This window comes from Panthera onca, chromosome B3 (assembly GCF_046562875.1).
Source record: "Panthera onca isolate mPanOnc1 chromosome B3, mPanOnc1 haplotype 2, whole genome shotgun sequence".
Classification (NCBI taxonomy): Eukaryota; Metazoa; Chordata; class Mammalia; order Carnivora; family Felidae; genus Panthera; species Panthera onca.
Window position 1 is genome coordinate 53445840 of NC_138344.1, and position 13986 is coordinate 53459825.

Genomic DNA, 13986 nt, shown 5'->3' on the forward strand with positions numbered 1-13986 from the left:
TAATAGCATATTAATTCTACAAAATTGTTAGAAATGACCCTAACATCATTTCTTTTGAGAGTAAAATTTACTGAAACAAGTATAACTAATAAGAATATCTGCCAATAACAACTTGCATGGTATTCTTACAAAATGAATTGTATGTTTTGCAACTAGAAACTAATACCATAGGAAGATTTTAGTGAAGAAAAAATCATACCTTTGCTCCTCACTTCTCTTTTTACCTCTTTACTTTAAAAATCTATTGTCTTTTTTCTACATTTGAGAATGAAGTGTGAAGAACCACTACAAGGATAAGGATAATCAAAGTTCCATGGAAAGGAACCAAAATAAGTTTCCATCTACATTTTAACAACTTGATCCATTTCCCCCCTAATTTTAAAACCATAACTATGATCATGTTACTTTCACCTTTAAAATTCTTTAATTTTCCTTGTGCCTACAGGATAAAACTCCAATTTGATCCAAGTATCTCTTGATGACTCTTGCCCATCTTTCCAATCTTATCTACTCTCACATTTGCCTGTCTCCAACAGAGAGCTGTGTCCAAGCACGTCAAAACTACTCACTGGTTCCAGAGCATGCTTTGTTCCTTTAGTCACAAAATCTACTTGTCTCTTTCATCCTCAAATCCTATTGAACTCATAGCCCAGATAAAAATACTGCCTCTCTATGAAGATCTCTCTGATACCCTGTCAAAATTTCTCTCCTTGCTCTGTGCTCTGGTGAGTAATTATATTCTGCCTTATACTTTGTCTAATTCTGTACAACTTTCTCCTTCTAAACATCAAACAGAATTCACAGCTTAATCATATCTGTAAACCTTCATGTTGTCTTTCACATAGAAAATCCTCAGAATATGTTAGACAAATCGCACATATCTCAGTCACAAAAGGATTATGGTTCAAATAACATGTTGATTAAGTTTAAAGGAAGTACAATAACATAGGCTTTTTTTTTCAATTTCTTAAATTTATGTTAAGAAAAATTAATCACATACTGTTCAGTCTTAAGATTTGGTCCAAAATATTAAAAGTAGAAGACCTTTAAAAAAAAAAATGAAGAAATAAACCATTTCATTTGATATAAAAAAAGACTAAGTTTTCTATTCATAGCCTATTGTACAAATCAAATGACATCCATTTCAAATATGAAACACTTGAAATATATACGAAAAAAATAAAAATAAATGCTATAAAAAAATCTTTTGGAAAAACCATAAGGGAGAATTAGTTTACCTTCCTTTGAGTAAAATGTAGAGAAAAAAAGCTGCATTTTTATTGTAATACACTGGTTATTTAAAATCATTTAAGTAATTATTGTTAAAACATGCCTGCTGCAGAGGAGATCAAGATGGTGGAGTAGAAAGATCTTGAGCTCACCTCCTTCCACAGACACACCAAATTACAACTAAATATAGACAAACTCTCTGAGAATGACCTGAATACTAGTGAAACAGCTCTTTGACAACTAAAAATATAAATAAAAAGCCACATTCAGAGAGGTAGGAGGGGCAGAGACACGGTCTAGCCAGTAGCCACATACATTATGCAGCAATATACAAATGGCAGGAATAATCACAAATGTAAAGGTCCTCCCTGAGGATCGAGGGGTTTAAGTCCCACATTAGGCACCCTTACCCAAGGGGCCTGTATAGGAAGGATGAGCCCCCACAATGTCTGGCTATGAAAATCAATTGGGCTTATCTCCAGGAGAGCCAGAGAGCTACAGGACACAGAGACTCTGCTCTTAAAGGGCCAGCCACAAATTCACTTGTTTTTAGACCCAACAGAGAGGCGACAGTTTGAAAAGCACTGGGGCCATATGTGAAGAAAACTTATTAACTAATTTTAGGGTATATGCAGGAGGGGCAGGGATCTATAGAGACTTTCTCCAGGAATAGAAATGCTGGTAGGCACCACTTCTGATACTCTCCATGTGCCACCATTCACCCCACCTGGTGATCTCCTATGGATCGGCCCCGCCCAATACACATACTTTGCCAGGTACCCATCCAAGGCAGTTCAGGCTCAGCCACACCTGGTGGGCAGCCTAAGCCAAGACAGCAATCCCCCACTCCCCCAAGAAGTTCTGCTGGGGATGGGGGAAGGTGTTAGTTCTGAACAATTGTGATCAGGCCTCTAAGCCATTTAATTCACACCAGGGCACACACAGCCCATAGGAGATACCCCTGAAGTGCCTGCTTCTGATGACCCAGAGGAGACTGTGCATCTTGGCCCCACAGGGTACCTTCTACATTTGAAGGCCACTCCTTCAAAACTGGGAGATGGATCAGAATACACAGAAACACAGAAAGTCAAACAAAATGAGGAGGCAGAGGTAAATGTTCAAAAGAACAAAATGAAACTTCATTAAAAGAACCAGAGATAAGCAATCTATCTGATAAAGAGTTCAAAGTAATGGTCATAATGATGTTCACCAAACTTGGAAGAATGGATGAACATACAAGAACTTTAATAAAGAGGTCGAAAATATAAGAAAGAACAACTCAGAGCTGAAGAATAAAATAACTGAAATGAAAAATACACTAGAAGGAATAACAGCAGATTAAAAGATACAAAAGAACAGATGAGTGATCTGGAAGACAGAGTAGTAGAAATCAAGTTGAACAACAGAAAAATATTTTAAACAAAAAAGGGTAGTTTAAGGTATGACTGGGACAACATCAAATGTACTAATATTTGCATTATGGGGATACCAGAAGGAGAAGGGGAAAAAAACTTATTTGAAAAAATATAACTGAATACTTTATTTAAATTTTTTTTTTTAATTTTTATTTTTTTACATTAAATATAATTTATTGTCAAATTGTTTTCCATACAACACCCAGTGCTCATCCCAACAGATGCCCTTCCTCAATGCCCATCACCCACTTTTCCCTCTCCCAATACTTTCTTAACCTAAAGAAAACAGACAATCCAGGTCCAGGAAGCAGAGAACCCAAAACAAGATGAAACAAAGAGGTGTGCACCAAAACATAGTAATTAACATGTCAAAGGTTAAAGATAAAGGGAATTTTTAAAGAAGCAAAAAGTCACCTATAAGGGAAACCCTATAAGGCTATCAGTTGATCTTTCAGCAGAAACTGAAGGCCAGAAGGGATATGTTCAAATTGCTGAATTGAATATATTCAAATTGCACGATATATTCAAATTGCTGAAAGGAAAAGCCTACAACCAATAATACTCTACCTACTAAGGTTATCATTCAGAATTAAAGGAGAGATAAAGAGTTTCCCAGATAAAAGTTAAAAGAGTTCATTATCACTAAAGTAGGCTTACACAGAAGGTTAAAGGGACTTCATTATGTGGAAAAGAAAAGGCCATAACTAGAAGTAAAATTTTACAAGAAAAAATCGTACTGGTAAAAACAAACATAGTAAAGGTAGGGGATCAACCAATTCTAAAACTACTATGAAGATTAAGATGGAAGTAGTAAATTCAAGTATGTTTATAATTGTTGGAGAAATATAAAAATAAAAATGGAAAATGTGTCAGAAATATAAAATGTGTGTGACTGCTATATATTTAAGGTGTTATATATGAACCTAATGGTACAAAACCCAAAAAATTGTACTAGATACACAAAAAATAGAGAAAGGAATCCAAACAAACGTTAGAGAAAGTCATCAAATAACAAGGGAAGATAGCAAAAGAAGAACAAAGAAACAGAAAAGAGCTACATAAACTATCAGAAAAACGTAAAATGGCAAGAAGCACATACCTATCAATAATTACTTTGAATATGAATGGACTAAGTGCTCCAATCAAATACACAGTGTGCCAGAATGAATAAAAATAAATAAGAATCATCTATATGCTCCCTACAAGAGACTTTAGACCTAAAGACAAATACAGATGAAAAGTGAAGGGATAGGGAAAAAAAAAAAGTGAAGGGATTAAAAAAAAAAAAAGCTGGGATAGCAATAGTTTTATCAGACAAAATAGACTTTAAAACAAAGACAGAGACAAGGAAGGGCATTATATGATGATAAAGGGATCAACCCAATGAGAGGATACAATTATAAATATCTATGCACCCATCCTATTTATTTTATTTATCTTTATTTATATTATATATATTTATATTATTATATTATTCACCCATCCTGAATACATACAGCAAATATTAACAAGACATAAAGGAAGAAATTGATCATAATACAATGATAGTAGGGGACTTGAACCATACTTACATCAATGGATAGATTATCCAGACAGAAAATAAACAAGGGAAATAGTAGCTTTGAAGGACACATTAGATCACATTGATCTAACAGACATAGACAGTACATTCCATTTCAAAACAACAGAATACATATTCTTTTCAAGTGTACATGAAATCTTCTCCAGGACAGATCACATGTTAGGCCACAAAACAAGTCTTAATACATTTAGGAAGACTGAAATTATATCAAGCATCTTTTCCAACTGTAACAGTATGAAACTAGAAATCAATTTACAAGAAAAAAATCTGGAAAGAACACAAACATAGAGCAACTAAACAACAAATCGATCAACTAGGAAATCAAAGAGGAAATTAAAAAAATAAATGGAAACAAATGAACATGAAAACACAATGGTCCAAAATTTTTGGGATGCAGCAAAAACAGTTCCAAGAGGGAAGTTTATAGTGATATAGGCCCACATCAAAAAACAAGAAAAATCTCAAATAGAAAAACATCTAACCTTACACCTAAATAAGCTAGAACAAAGCTCAAAACTGGCAGAAGGAAGAAAACAGATCAGAAATAAATGAAATAGTGAAAGAATAATAGAAAAGATCAATGAAATCAAGAGCAGGTTTTTTGAAGATATGAATAAAACTGATAAACCTCTAGTCAGACTCATCAAGAAAACAAGAATGGACTCAAATAAACAAAATCAGAAATGAAGGAGAGGAAATAACAGCTTGACCCCAGGAATACAAAAGATTACAGAAGAGTATGGAAAATTATGGAGAGTCTGCATGGCTTAGCTGGTTAAGCATTCAACTCTTTGATTTCAGCTCAGGTCGTGATCTCACAGTTCATGAGATCAAGCCCCATATGTTGGGTTCCGTGTGTTGACAGCAAGGAGCCTGCTTGGAATTCTCTCTCTCACTTTCTCTCTGCCCCTCCCCCTGCCCATGCTGTTTTCTCTCTCTCACTCTCAAAATAAATAAACAAACTTAAAAAAAAATATTATGAAAGCTTATATGCCAACAAATTGGGCAACCTAGGAAAAAAGGATAAATTCCTTGAAGCATCCAATCTTCTAAGACTCACTCAGGAGAACAGAAAATGTGAACAGACTGATTACAGGCATAACTTGTTTTACTGCACTTCACTTTATTTCACTTCACAGATACTGTGTTTTTTAAACATTAAAGGTTTTTGGCAACCGTGAATCAAACAAGGCTATTAGTGCCATTCCTCCAACAGCATCTGCTCACTTCATGTCTCTGTGTCACATTTAGATAATTGTTATACTTCACAAACTTTTTATTATTATTATATTTATTATGGTGATTTGTGACCACTGACCTTTGATGTTACTATTTTAATTGTTTTCTGGTGCCACGAACCACACCTACGTAACTTAGTAAATGTTGTGGGTGTTCTGACTGCTCTATGGACCAGCTGTTCCCCCATCTCTCTCCCTCTCCTATTCCCCAAGACACAATACCAAAATTAGATCAATGAATAAATAACCCTGCAATGGCCTCTTAGTTCAAGTGAAAGGAAGAGTCACGTTTCTATCACTTTAAATCAAAAGCTATACACAATTAAGCTTAATGAGGAAGGCATATCAAAAGCTGTTAGGCCAAAAGCTAGGCCTTATATCAAAAAGCCAAATTGAAAATGCAAAGGAACTCTTCAAAAAATTTTAAAGTGTTAGTTCAGTGAATATACAAATAATAAGAATGTGAAACAGCCTTACTGCTGTTTAGTGGTCTGGGCAGAAGACCCTATCAACCACAACACTCCTATAAGCAAAGCCTAAGACCAAATCAACCACAACACTCCTATAAGCAAAGCCTAATTCAGAGCAAGGCCCTAATTCTCTTCAACTCTATGACGGCTACGAGAGGTGAGGAAGCTGCAGGAAAAAAAAAATTGATATTGGCAAAGGTTGGGTCATGAGATTTAAGGAAAGAAGCTGTCTCCATAACATAAAAGTTCAAGGTGAAGGCAGCAGGTGCTAATGTAGAAGCTTCAGCAAGTTATCTAGAAAAATAAGCTAAGATATTAATATAGATGGAACAACCTTCTACCGGACAAGATGCCATCTAGGACTTTCAAAGCTAGAGAGGAGAAGTCAATGCCCGGCTTCAAGGCTTCAGAAGATAGGCTGACTCTCTTATTAAGGGCTAATATAGCTGGTGGCTTTCAGCTGAAGCCAATGCTTATTGACCGTTCCGAAAATCCTAAGACCCTTAAGAATTATGCTAAATCTAATCTGCCTGTGCTCTATCGATGGAACAACAAAGTCTGGATGATAGCACACCTGTTTACAACATGACTTACTGAATATTTTAAGCACACATTGAGGCCTACTATTCAGAAAAAAGACTCCTTCTAAAATATTACTGCTCACTGACAATGTACCTGGTAAACAGAGTTTTGACTGAACGTAAAAAAAGATTAATGTTTTCATGCCTGTTAACATTCCATTCTGCAGCCCAGTGATCAAGAAGTCATGGTAACTTTCAAGTCTTACTAAAGAAATTCACTTTGTGAGGCTAGAGCTGCACAGAGAGTGATTCCTACTAACTAGGAAGGTCATTGAAAACCTCTTGGCAAGGATACACCATTCTACATGAAATTAAGAACATTAGTGATTTGTGGAAGGATGTCAAAATTTCAACATTTAACAGGAGTTTGGAAGAAGTTGATCTCAGCCCTCATGGATGACTTTGAAGATTTTAAGACTTAAGTGGTGAAACTAATTGCAAATGTGGTGGAAACAGCAAGAGAACTAGAATTACAAGTGAGCCTGAAGATGTGACTAAACTGCGGCTATCTCATGAAAAAATTTGAATGGATGAAGAGTTGCTTCTTTTGGATGAGTAAAGAATGTGGTTCCTTAAAATGGAATCTACTGGTGAAGATGATGTGAAGATTGCTGAAATGACAACAAAGAATTTAGAATATAACAAACTTAGTTGATAAAGCAGCAGCAGGGTTTGAGAAAACTAACCCAAATTTTGCAAGAAGTTTTATGCTGGGGAAAATGCTATTAAACGGCATCACATACTACAAAGCAATCATTTGTGAAAGAGTTAAATGATATGGCAAACTTCATTCTTGTCTTATTTTAAGAAATTGTCAGAGCTACCCCAAACTTTAGCAACCACCCATTATCAATAGTCAGTAGTCATCAACAGTGAGGCAAGACCCTCCACCAGCAAAAAGATTACATCTTCCTGTAATCTCAAATGATGGTTAGCATATTTTAGCAGTAAAATTTTTTAATTAAGACGTGTACATGGTTTTTTTCAGTCCTAATGCTACTGCACACTTAGTAGACTACAGTATAATCTAATAATCTTTTTTTAAAATATGAAATTTATTGCCAAATTGGTTTCCATACAATACCCAGTGCTCATCCCAAACGGTGCCCTCCTCAATACCCATCACCCACCCTGCCCTCCCTCCCACCCCCCATCAACCCTCAGTTTGTTCTGTTTTTAAGAGTCTCTTATGTTTTGGCTCCCTCCCTCTCTAACCTTTTTTATTTTTTATTTTTTCCTTTCCATCCCCCATGGTCTTCTGTTAAGTTTCTCAGGATCCACAGAGTGAAACCATGATTATCTGTCGTTCTCTGTATGACTTATTTCACTTAGCATAACACTCTCCAGTTCCATCCACGTTGCTACTAAAGGCCATATTTCATTCTTTCTCATTGCCACGTAGTATTCCGTTGTGTATACAAACCACAATTTCTTTATCCATTCATCAGTTGATGGACATTTAGGTTCTTTCCATAATTCGGCTATTGCTGAAAGTGCTGCTATAAACATTGGGGTACAAGTGCCCCTATATATCAGCACTCCTGTATCCCTTGGGTAAATTCCTAGCAGTGCTACTGCTGGGTCATAGGGTAGATCTATTTTTAATTTTTTGAGGAACCTCCACACTGTTTTCCAGAGCGGCTGCACCAGTTTGCATTCCCACCAACAGTGCAAGAGGGTTCCCATTTCTCCACATCCTCTCCAGCATCTATAGTCTCTTGATTTGTTCATTTTGGCCACTCTGACTGGCGTGAGGTGATATCTGAGTGTGGTTTTAATTTTATTTCCCTGATAAGGAGCGACGTTGAGCATCTTTTCATGTGTCTGTTGGCCATGTGGATGTCTTCTTTAGAGAAGTGTCTCTTCATGTTTTCTGCCCATTTCTTCACTGGATTATTTGTTTTTCGGGTGTGGAGTTTGGTGAGCTCTTTACAGATTTTGGATACTAGCCCTTTGTCCGATATGTCATTTGCAAATATCTTTTCCCATTCCGTTGGTTGCCTTTTAGTTTTGTTGACTGTTTCCTTTGCAGTACAGAAGCTTTTTATCTTCATGAGGTCCCAATAGTTCATTTCTGCTTTTAATTCCCTTGCCTTTGGGGATGTGTCAAGTAAGAAATTGCTGCGGCTGAGGTCAGAGAGGTTTTTTCCTGTTTTCTCCTCTAAGGTTTTGATGGTTTCCTGTCTCACATTCAGGTCCTTTATCCATTTTGAGTTTATTTTTGTGAGTGGTGTAAGAAAGTGGTCTAGTTTCATCCTTCTGCATGTTGCTGTCCAGTTCTCCCAGCACCATTTGTTAAAGAGACTGTCTTTTTTCCATTGGATGTTCTTTCCTGCTTTGTCAAAGATGAGTTGGCCATCCTTTTGTGGGTCTAGTTCTGGGGTTTCTATTCTATTCCATTGGTCTATGTGCCTGTTTTTGTGCCAATACCATGCTGTCTTGATGATGACAGCTTTGGAGTAGAGGCTAAAGTCTGGGATTGTGATGCCTCCTGCTTTGGTCTTCTTCTTCAAAATTACTTTGGCTATTCGGGGCCTTTTGTGGTTCCATATGAATTTTAGGATTGCTTGTTCTGGCTTTGAGAAGAATGCTGGTGCGATTTTGATTGGGATTGCATTGAATGTGTAGATAGCTTTGGGTAGTATTGACATTTTGCCAATATTTATTCTTCCAACCCATGAGCACGGAATGTTTTTCCATTTCTTTATATCTTCTTCAATTTCCTTCATAAGCTTTCTATAGTTTTCAGCATACAGATCTTTTACATCTTTGGTTAGGTTTATTCCTAGGTTATTTTATGCTTCTTGGTGCAATTGTGAATGGGATCAGTTTATTTGTCTTTCTGTTGCTTCATTATTAGTGTATAAGAATGCAACTGATTTCTGTACATTGATTTTGTATCCTGCGACTTGGCTGAATTCATGCATCAGTTCTAGCAGACTTTGGTGGAGTCTCTCGGGTTTTCCATGTATAATATCATGTCATCTGCAAAAAGTGAAAGCTTGACTTCATCTTTGCCAATTTTGATGCCTTTGCTTTCCTTTTGTTGTCTCATTGCTGATGCTAGCACTTCCAACACTATGTTAAACAACAGCGGTGAGAGTGGACATCCCTGTCGTGTTCCTGATCTCAGGGGGAAAGCTCTCAGTTTTTCCCCACTGAGGATGATATTAGCTGTGGGCTTTTCATAAATGGCTTTTATGATGTCTAAGTATGTTCCTTCTATCCTGACTTTCTCGAGGGTTTTTATTAAGAAAGCATGCTGAATTTTGTCAAATGCTTTTTCTGCATCGATTGACAGGATCATATGGTTCTTTTCTTTTATTAATGTGATGTATCACGTTGATTGATTTGCGAATGTTGAACGAGCCCTGCAGCCCAGGAATGACTCCCACTTGATCATGGTGAATAATTCTTTTTATATGCTGTTGAATTCGATTTGCTAGTATCTTATTGAGAATTTTTGCATCCATATTCATCAGGGATATTGGCCTGCAGTTCTTTTTTGCTGGGTCTCTGGTTTAGCAATCAAAGTAATGCTGGCTTCACAGAATGAGTCTGGAAGTTTTCCTTCCCTTTCTATTTTTTGGAATAGCTTGAGAAGGATAGGTATTTTCTCAGCTTTAAATGTCTGGTAGAATTCCCCTGGGAAGCCATCTGGTCCTGGACTCTTATTTGTTGGGAGATTTTTGATGACTGATTCCATTTCTTTGCTGCTTATGGGTCTGTTCAAGCTTTCTATTTCTTCCTGTTTGAATTTTGGGAAGTGTGTGGGTGCTAAGGAATTTGTCCATTTCTTCCAGGTTGTCCAATTTGTTGCATATAATTTTTCACAGTATTCCCTGATAACTGCTTGTCTTTCTGAGGAATTGGTTGTAATAATTCCTTTTTAATTCATGATATTATCTATTTCCTCATCTCCCTTTTTTTTTTTGAGAAGCCTGGCTAGAGGGTTATCAATTTTGTTTATTTTTTCAAAAAACCAACTCTTGGTTTCACTGATCTGCTCTACAGTTTTTTTAGATTCTATATTGTTTATTTCTGCTCTGATCTTTATTATTTCTGTTCTTCTGCTGGGTTTGGGGTGTCTTTGCTGTTCTGCTTCTATTTCCTTTAGGTGTGCTGTTAGATTTTGAATTTGGGATTTTTCTTGTTTCTTGAGACAGGCCTGGATTGCAATGTATTTTCCTCTCAGGACTGCCTTCACTGCATCCCAAAGCGTTTGGATTGTTGTATTTTCATTTTCATTTGTTTCCATATATTTTTAAATTTCTTCTCTAATTGCTTGGTTGACCCATTCATTCTTTATGTAATGATCTTTTATATGAATGGGAAAACCAAAAATTCACTGACTTGCTTTGTTGTGATATGCACTTTATTGTGGTGGCCTGGATTTGAATGAACAGCATCTCTGATATACACCTGTACTAGTAATGAAATTGAATCAGTAATCAAAAACTCCCAACAATCCAAATTCCAAGAACAGATAGTTTCACATGTGACTTCTACCAAAGAAGAGTTAATAGCTGTTTTTCTCAAACTATTCCAAGAAATTGAAGAGGAAGGAACGCTTCCAAATTCATTGTGCAAGGCCAGCATTACCCTCATACCAACAGCAGGCAAAAACGCTACAAAAATGAAAATTAGTAACCAATATCCCTGATGAAGTGAGCTGCAAGAATCCTCAACAAAATATCAACAAACTGAATTCAACAGTACATTAAAAGGATCTTGTACTACAACCAAGAGGGATTTATTCCAGGGATACAGGGATGGTTCAATACCTGCAAATCAATTAACCAAATGAAGGATAAAAACCCTATGATCATCTCAGCAGATGTGGAAAAAGCATCTGACAAAATTCATCATCCATTTATGCTATTAACTCTCAACAAACTCAGCATCCATTTATGCTAAAACTCTCAACAAGCTCTCAACATATAAGAAAGTATATAACAAACCCACACCTAACATCATAGTCAATGGTGAAACGCTAAAAGATTTTGCTTTAATAATGAGGATATCTACCCTTAGTACTTTTATTCAACATAGCACTGGAAGTCCTAGCCATAGATAGCAATCAGATGAGAAAAAGAAATAGAACGCATCCAAATTGGTAAGGAAGAAGTAAAACTGGTTCTATCTATAATCACATGACAATCTATGTAGAAAACCCTAGACTTCACCAGAAAACCTATTAGAATAAATGAATTCAATAAAGTTGCAGAATACGAAATCAATATACAGAAATCTGTTGTTTCTATACACTAATCATGAAGCATCACAAAGGGAAATTGAGAAAACTATCCGATTTCCAACCGCATCAGAAAGAATAAAATATTTATGAATAAATTTAATCAAGGAGGTGAAAAACCTATACTCTCATAACTTTAAGACATTGATGAAAGAAACTGAAGAGGAGAAAAATGGAAAGATGTACTGTGCTCATAGATTGGAAGAATTAATATTGTTAAAACATCAATGCTACCCAAAGCAACATACAGATTTGATACAATCTCTATAAAAATACCAATACAATTTTTCACAGAACCAGAACAAAAAAAATCCTGAAATTTGTATGGAACCACAAAAGACTCCCAATAGCCAAAGCAATGTTGACAAAGAAGAACAAAGCTGGAGGTGTTGCAATTCTAGATTCCAAGATATACTACAAAGCTACAGTAATCAGCAATATGGTACTGGCATTAAAAAACAGCTGCACAGATCAATGGAACAGTATAGAGAACTTAGAAATAAATCCACCCTTATATGGTCAATTAATCTATAAGAAAGGAGGCAAGAATATACAATGGGGAAAAGACAATCTCTTCAATAAATGGTGTTGGTAAGACTGAAACGGCTACATGCAAAGAATGAAACTGGACCACACTTTATCAATAAGGAAGTACACTCAAAATGGATTGAAGATGTAGATGTAAGACCTGAAACCATAAAACTCCTAAAAGAAAACATAGGTAGTAAATTCTTGGAGACTGATCCTAGCAATATTTTTGGATCTGTTTCCTCAGCCAAGGGAAACAAAAGCAAAAATAAACAAATGGGACTCATTTATCACACTAAAAAGCTTTGCACAGTGAAGGAAACCATCAACAAAATGAAAAGGCATCCTACTGAATTAGATTATGTATTTGCAAATGACATGTATGATAATGGGTTAATATCCAAAACATATAAAGAACTCATGTGGGTGTCTGGGTGGCTCAGTTGGTTTAGTGTCTGACTCTTGATTTCAGCACAGATTGTGATCCAGGGGTTGTGGGATTGAGTCCTGTGTCAGGTTCAATGTTGAGCGTGGAACCTGCTTGGGATTCTCTCTTTCTCTCTCTCTCCCTCCCCTGCTCACATGAACTCATGCAACTCAACACCCAACAAAACAATCTGATTTAAAAATGGGCCAAGGAAAAAAAAAATTAGGGAAAAAAAAAAAAAAAAAGGGCCAAGGACCTGATAGACATTTTTCCATAGAAGACATATAGATGGCCAAGAAAACCATGAAAAGATGCTCAACATTACTAATCATTAGGGAAATGCAAATTAAAATCACAATGAGGTATCACTTTACACCTGTCAGAATGGGTAAACTCAAAAAGAACAAAAATAGAGGGGCGCCTGGGTGGCTCAGCAGGTTGAGCATCCGACTTTGGCTCAGGTCATGATCTCATGGTTCGTGAGTTCAAGCCCTGAGTTGGGCTCTGTGCTGATAGCTCAGAGCCTGGAGCCTGCTTCGGATTCTGTCTCCTTCTCTATCTGCCCCTCCCCCATTCTCTCTCTTTCTCTCCCTCAAAAATAAACATTAAAAAAAAAAAAAAAAGAACAAAACTAGCAAATGTTGGTGAGGATGTGATGAAAAGGAACACTGGTGCACTGTTGGTGGGAATGTAAATTGGTGCAGCCACCAGAGAAAACAGTATGGAAATTCCTCAAAAAATTAAAAAGAGAACTACCATATGGTCTAGCAACTCCACCTTTGATAATTCCATTCATCTGAAGAAAATAAAAACACTAATTCAGAAAGATATATGAACCCTAGTTAATTACAGTATTTACAAAGCTAAGATATAGAAACAACTTGTATTCATCAACAGATGAATGAAGAACATGTGCTATCTATATAGTAATGTAATACTCAGCCATGAAAAAGGATGAAATCTTGCCATTTGTGACAAGTATGGACCGAGAGGGTATTATGCTGAGTGAAATAAGTCAGACAAAGAGAAGTGCTTTATGATTTCACTTATATATATGTGTAATCTAAAAAGCAAGGCAAACAAAGCAAAACAGAAAAAGTCTCATAAATAAATAGAACAAACTTATGGTTGCCAGAGGGGAGGTGTTTGGGAAGGATGGGTGAAATAGGTGATGGAGATTAAGAGGCACAAACTTACAGTTAAGAAATAAATAAGTCACAAGAATGAAAAGTACAGCATAGACTACATTTTCTATAATATC

General features: G+C 36.2%; 1 protein-coding gene across 1 annotated transcript in view; it reads right to left on the reverse strand.

Annotated features, from left to right (window-relative positions):
* The window catches only part of USP8 (ubiquitin specific peptidase 8), a 76706-nt gene that overhangs the window by 15676 nt on the left and 47044 nt on the right, over positions 1-13986 (reverse strand). The window lies entirely within an intron of this gene.